Source organism: Nicotiana tomentosiformis, chromosome 2 (assembly GCF_000390325.3).
Source record: "Nicotiana tomentosiformis chromosome 2, ASM39032v3, whole genome shotgun sequence".
Lineage (NCBI taxonomy): Eukaryota > Viridiplantae > Streptophyta > Magnoliopsida > Solanales > Solanaceae > Nicotiana > Nicotiana tomentosiformis.
The window spans coordinates 126,460,991-126,468,239 of NC_090813.1; the positions used below are offsets into that span (position 1 = coordinate 126,460,991).

At 32.2% G+C, this 7,249-nt stretch overlaps 1 long non-coding RNA gene across 3 annotated transcripts; it reads right to left on the reverse strand.

Moving 5' to 3' along the window:
* Positions 1 to 1,611: 1,611 nt before the first annotated feature.
* On the reverse strand, positions 1,612 to 5,384 carry LOC104112961 (uncharacterized). Of its 3 annotated transcripts, none has more exons than XR_690122.4 (3): positions 3,638 to 5,293; positions 3,418 to 3,492; positions 1,612 to 1,937 (listed from the first exon to the last, which is right to left on the reverse strand). It is a non-coding gene; the product is annotated as an uncharacterized lncRNA (long non-coding RNA). The 3 variants fall into 3 exon arrangements; XR_011414226.1 differs by having other exon boundaries at positions 1,612 to 3,492; positions 3,638 to 3,901; positions 4,749 to 5,286; XR_690121.4 differs by having other exon boundaries at positions 1,612 to 3,492; positions 3,638 to 5,384.
* Between the last annotated feature and the right edge of the window lie 1,865 nt (positions 5,385 to 7,249).

The following is a 7,249-nucleotide window of genomic DNA, read 5'->3' on the forward strand; positions in this document are numbered from 1 at the left end:
TCCCCGTCCTAAATCATGTATAGTAATGTTATATTTTTTAAAAAATATTTAAATATATTTGTGTGCACTCATGCTCGAAGTATTATATGATGTGATGGTTATTGAGTGTACTTTTCTAGGTGAGGTTGTGAGTTCAAATCTTATGTTAATCTTGTTGTTTTTTCTTCTCTTTTTTTCTAAAAGTAAACGCCCATGGAAGATGGGCGTGTCTGGTGTTATTTTTTGGATCCACCTCTTCTTAAATAGTGCACCCATCCTGCCAAAATCCCGTATCCTCCTATGCTCCACTACCTTCTCTATATTGTCAAATACGAGACTGTAGTGCCATAGCACCTCTCTTGAGACCAAGACTCTATATATGAATACATAGAGATACATAGTTTATACAACAAAATATAGCTAACTACTAATTAGTATCATATTTTCAACAAAAGAAAACACTAATCAAACATCTTATATCAAGTTCTTTGGCTGAAAGGATTTGCGAAACATTAAGTTTAAATGGAATAACCCATTTAAGTATATCTGAATTTGAAAAACAAAAGATAAATAACTGATGAAAGATTATAATGTAAAATTACTGGATATCATAGTGCAAAATAATTATTTTTAAATATAAAAAGAATAGCGTTAATCCCTTAGCTTAGTTCAGAATCTACTTTCCAGTCGTTACACCTTCCCCTTCATCATGACTCCCTAGCATTTTAAATTTATGTAGCTTAAATTTGAAAACAGTAAAAAGAAAGGGCAGCAAATAGATAATTAGAAACTAAACATTAAATTAGAGTTCATAGAAAAAGAACATCACATTATACTACTAATTTGTTAAGAGGATATATATCAGAGGCGGGTTTGAAGCATGTGGGTTCGAGATTCTAGTTTGTTTATGTTATTGGGTTCTAAATTAATAATTTATATATCTTAATAAACTTTTTAAGGAAAATATATGGTTTAGATCAAAATTATTGGGTTTAGTCGAATCGCAAATCCTATGCTAGCTCCGCCCGGGATATATGACTGCAGTTGATTCGTTCAAGATTTACGAAACCTAAATCATAGAATATCGCACTTACATGGATATTTTTTTTTTCCGCCACTTACATGTATAATGAACTATTCTTACTTTTCTCATATTCAATCTTAAATAAATGGGGAAAAAATAATGAAATAAAAAAGGAAAAGAAATAAAAAGGAAAATAATGAAACCATATCACGCATGAAGGGGGAAAAGAAATATCCCAACTCTTTTTCTACACTTTCCGTCTTTTTTTCTTTCTTTTTCTCGGAGAATTTACCATCTTTGGTACTTTATCCTCTCCCCTCGAATATGCAACCCTAAATTCCTAAATTTTCTCCTCATGATCAAAGATGAAAAACATTTAGGAAATTAAAGATGCTGATACCAATTCTTCATTTAGGAAATTATAGTATCATCGTTGACATCGAGAGTCTTGACCATGAATTCGGACGTAGAATCTTTAAATCTTTTGAAATACATTTATATATTTGGAAACTACGTAAAGAGTACTATAAGTCACAATAATATAATAAGTAATTTATAATATTTAAAAGGCATATGAGAAAATCATGATCAAAGTAAAACTACTCTCGAAATCCAAATGGTGTCACATCTATAAAATTATAATATAACAAAACGTTTTTAGTTCATTATTCATACAAAGGCAGAAACTATAAACACAGAGCAGCAAGAAGAAAGGCAGCAACAGTGGTACAGAGTCACCATTTTCCTTCTCCACTACAAAAATTTAATTTTGCATGATATTTCTCTCCTTTCCATTACTGAGTAGCTTTGCAGCCAAAGCCTCAACAGGAAGCAGGGTATAATATTGGCTTTTTTCTTCTCCCCTAACAAAGGGTTACTACTGACAGCTCACTACTGTGAAGTGACTGATTTTTCTCAAATATAATGTCAACATCTTCAAGCAGCAAAAACCAAGAAGCATCATAAAATGAAACTTATCATATGCTTATGCTAATCCAATAGAAGAAATAATAACAAAAATGATGGATAGAATATTTATCCACACCAACAAATATGTAAAATTTATCAAGTGAAATATAGCAACTGACAAATTATTCAATTGCCAAAAAAAATATACTTCTCATCAGTGTCTTTAAACATAATATTGACTGCAAAAATTGATCATGCGAGTAAAACTAATACCAATCGAACTAAATAACATATTATAATATTGGCAACCAGAAACTGGTAGAAATAGAAAATGACTATTTTTTTGCCCGCTGAAAGCTAGTCGACTCACATATCTTGAATTCTCAATTCAAAACTGCACTCATGGGAGGGTTAGTAACGACTAATATCCCAGTCTTGTCTCTCTTAAGCATGTTTTTCTATTAGGTCACTATTTAAACATTTTTTTTCCAAATGGCTTTAGAATAAACAACATTCTATGTAACATGGTCATCATGACGAACTAATGTAGAGGCTCAAACTGAGTTTTTTTTGCTCAGCAATACTTGCAACAGGGTTTCTAGTGGACAGGATGACTTTCTGCTTTTTCACCTACACTATATGGTGATCCTACACTGTAACTACTCAAATTTTCTGCCTTTTTTATTTATCAGTTGGTGCATCCTTTTTTACTCTTCTTTCTGTGAAAAATTTAGAACCACTAATGAAAAATATAATATAGTGGAGATCAGTGTTGATAATGAATCATAATGTGATATTGTGCACCTATACTACCATGCCGTATTCCACTTGCAGGCATATCAAATGTAGCATATTTTCGATCCCCTCTTTTAGCTCTGTTTATATTAACTTGCTAAATTTTTTGGAGTAGAACCATTTTCTAAATAATATGTGAAGTGTAAAAGAATGAATTTAAACATGAGAGGCCATAATCATGGTAAGAGAGCTTGTTTCGTTAGTCTGGCCTCCTTAAGATTGCAACGAAGTTACAGTTTTGTAATTTTAAATTGTCATCATTTTTCCAATCCACATTATCAACGATTCAACAACATTAGATGCAAATTTACTTGGTTTTGCATTGAGACAATTCATTTGATGAAAAAGAGTAAATTTATCTTTCTCAATCTATGAAAGGACATAGTCATGGCCATTGAACGATTAAGTCTTTCTGTTTTGCAATGTCTATAATATTTCTTGAAATCTTTTTGCATTTGGTCTCAAACATATATAGACATAACTACTTCATTCTATATCAAAACAGACGAAAATAGAACTCAAATTGTGTTAGCATAAATACTTAAATTTAACATTAGCTCGAAACTTTAAACCCGAGAAGGCTAAGATTTAAGGATGTGCGCAATCTAAGTTAGGAAGTCTTGAAGATAAGTCATAGAAACAAAGGCTATAAGCTACCCAAAATGTATTATAGTAAATTGTAAGCTTGCAAAATAGACTTCTTGAATTACCATTTTCAGTTGATGGATTGAGAAATGTGTTCAGTTGATTCTTGCTGATTGCCATGAGAGTGGTCTCTATGGAGGCTGCGCATACAGAAAAAGATGATTTCTGTTTACCGAATGTTTTTGTGTTAAATGAACAAAACAAAAAAGTGTTAAACGAAACTTCTGATATCTTACAACAAAAAAAATCTAGATGAATTTTGAGAGTTCAGAAACATTTTCTTACATTTTGGCAGCGTAATAGAAAGCACCTGAAAATCCATTATGTCATGATTCATTTAATTTGACCTCAAGGTCTTTGAACTCCTGCAGGACAGTTGTAGCCTTTGAACTAGGATGCATATACAAATTAGCTGTCATTCTTGGGAAATGTAAGCAACCTGAAAGCTCAATCTTTAAACTTAGAAGGTATACAAAGCTGAGATTTTACTCCTGAACCTTACAAAGAAAGCTTGACTTTCTAACAGTGACTTTTCTCCAAACATGTATTCTGTGCCATGTAAAGAAAACATATGTAACATGTATATAATTTAATCATTGCAATGCTGTCTCTCATGTTACATGAAAAAATCACTAAAATAAAATTCACAAAAAAATGGTCAGCTATAAGAGCATGCATGTGCAGACTCAGTGAATCAACCAAGCAATAGGCCAAAAGAAAATGAGGCAAGTCGAAGCTTATTGGAAAGAGTAGTAGAGCTAATGGCCAAGAAATAGAGACATAGGTAACAATAGAGGATGATTGTGCTCGGTCAATTGGTGCTCAGTGCTTATAGGCATCGGTAACTGGAAGCCAATTGAACTGAAAGATCTGATAATGGGAAAGAAAACCAAATCAAATGCAACAAACGGGTAACCTTACTGGAAGAGGAAGAGTAAAAGTAACAGGTAATCAAATGCAACAAACGGGTAACCTTACTGGAAGAGGAAGAGTAAAAGTAACAGGTAATCAAATGCAACAAACGGGTAACCTTATCTTTTCCAATGCCATTGCATCAATATCTTTGTTTGCTTCATAAAGAATATAGAAAAAGAATAATCATGCCAAGAGAGCGATGGTAAAATCCAATGACACTGCTTCAAGAACGGAGCTTAGGCTCCAGTTGAAAGTACCAATCTTACTCAATTAAAATTAGAAACAATTATGTATCTCAAACATGCACCTAGACATCTATATACAAACATGCATCTGTAAATAAGAAACAGTAGTGACATGCATGTACAAAATCCAGCAAGAACCTATGCAAGAGAATCTAGAAAAACTATCAAATATCCACCAAATTCTTATTACCAAGAAACAAAGGCAAAAATCAAAGAAAGAATCGAAAAAAACTTACTATATCAGAAAATACAGTAGACCCACACCTTGTTCCCAAACTAACCAATTGCACAAGTTTTATTCTTTTCAATCGGATGCCCTCTGAGGGGACACAAATTGCACAAGTTTCCATTAACATCTTAAGGAGGGATTTAGGGCTCAAAATAAAGACTGTTGCAATTTCTAAAAATCTTGCAGCAAAAATAAAAAGAGTAAAAATCCTTACCAGAACCCATAGATTCAATGGAGGGCTATATAAAAACAGTAAAACTAAGAAGTGAGTCATGTAAGAAGCAGTGGTGATTAAACAAAGAAAAGAAAGCAGAAAACTCAAACTAATTGAGAAATAGAGAAATTAGCCGAGAAAACTTGGAACCAAATTAAAACATCTCAAAGAGATCAAATTGAAGGATGATGATCAGAATAGTTTCTAGAATGGACTATTGGAGTGTGGCAGTAAAAAAATATAAATTGAAAGTGGAATACACGTGTTTAGAGATGAATAGGATGAAGAAACTCAATCACCAATTTACCCTAAAAAATAAAACTAATTAGATGGTGTAAGTCAAGGATATAATAGACAAACAACCATATACTCATTTAATGAAATGGCCAACTACACGTTACTATTCACATGGAATCTAGTAAAACAACATGTTCGTCCCACCCCAACTCCCATTTCTATATAGTAGTAATATAGATGCTTAAGCCAGTTTCCTTGAAATATACTCCAAGTTACTTAATTTCATCCAATTCTATTAGGAGTGTCAGATGTGCGTGCTGGGCCGGTCAAAATGAGCTGGGTAAATAAATAGGCGGGTCATAAATAACTTGGTCAGAGATGAACTGAATCAAGTTGTGCTAAAATTTAGGTCATAACCTAACCCGTTCAACTCTTATCAAGCTTTAATTGATGTGTGTTATTTTTTTTATGAATTGTTTAATTATCAAATAAGACTTTTTTTTTATTAGGGTCATATATAACATATCAAATAAAAGAAAGTCATATTTAAGATATTTATGCAAAGCTACTTATGGATCAATTTGGACTAAAAATCAGCCCAATTTTAGATGAGTTGAAATTGATTGGATCAAGATGGACTGAGTTCAGCAATTGGGTGGGACAATGACTAGCCCAACTTTGGGCGAGTTGGACAGGTCAAAATGGGTTTGGGCCACCCATACAATTCATATATTCAATATGGAATAAGATTGGATATATTAGAATCGGTATCGGTGCAATAGAGGAATATTCGAAGGGAAATCTTACGGAAATATCCCAAATAAGTTTTAACTTACCAACTTCTAGCAATTAATTTTAGACATACCAAAACTAGCTAAGCACATACAAAAATTGAAAACTCAAATAAATAAGGATTCTTCCTCTCTAATAATCACATACAAAGATTTTCTTCTATATTTTTAAGCATTTTCAGCAACATTAGATGCAAGACGAAAAGAAAATTTCATGGATAGGTAGCAAACAAGTTGATGAATTACAAAAAACAAAAAAAATTATACAAGATAGAAGCGACCTTTTTAATATCAATGTGTATAGTTAAAATCATTGAAAACATAAAGATGAGTCAATATATGAAATTTGAGGAAGATTAGAAGTGATTTGGACTAATTTAGTATCAAAATTCGTAGTTTAAATCGAATTCGAAAAATTCTTCCGCGACACATGTATCTCACACACGGGTATACATGGATAAATATGTGATACATATTTGATATGAATATGATACATATGTTATACACAAATGATACACAATATGATATACAATGTGATACACATATCATCTTTTTCCATGTTCATCTTCTACTTCAAATTTTCGATTCAAACCACCTCAATACTCTACCAAATCAATCCAAAACTGAGATTTAAACTTCATAAGATGTATCCAATCTATTACCATAACACACACTCAAAAGAAAGCAAAAATTGGATTTTGTTTGCTACAAATAGCTAATTGACTAATATTAATAATATTTTATGAATTGACTAATTTTTATACGAATGAACGACATAACTGGTAATTTTCCCATTTTAAGAACCATGTGACTGAGAACTCCTACAACAATAATCATAATTCCTGTTTACCCGAAAAATAAATAAAGTTAAATTTATACGCAGTTCCGAGGATATGTAGTGTAACTTGATACAAAATGCAAGGATAAATAAAATGTAAATGTAGATTGGAGAGAATGCAATTTAGACAAGGTTATCAAGAATAGTGAACCTTAGAATTCGACAAATAGAATTCATCTAAGAAACTGGAAGAGCGATGCTTTACTGTAGAGGAATATAATACTTTTATTACAATGTAAGTCTCAGAAGAACCTGTCTACAGAAATGATAACCAAGCCCTTTTATAGTGGAGGGATTCGGCTCTACGCATAATAAAATAAACATTCAGTGGGAGACCCATGATAAGTCAGTTTTTTCATAATTTCTGCCAAGATTCCCTCTAGTGGGACTGCAACGACTTTTGTCTGCGATCTCAATCTCGCTTAGAA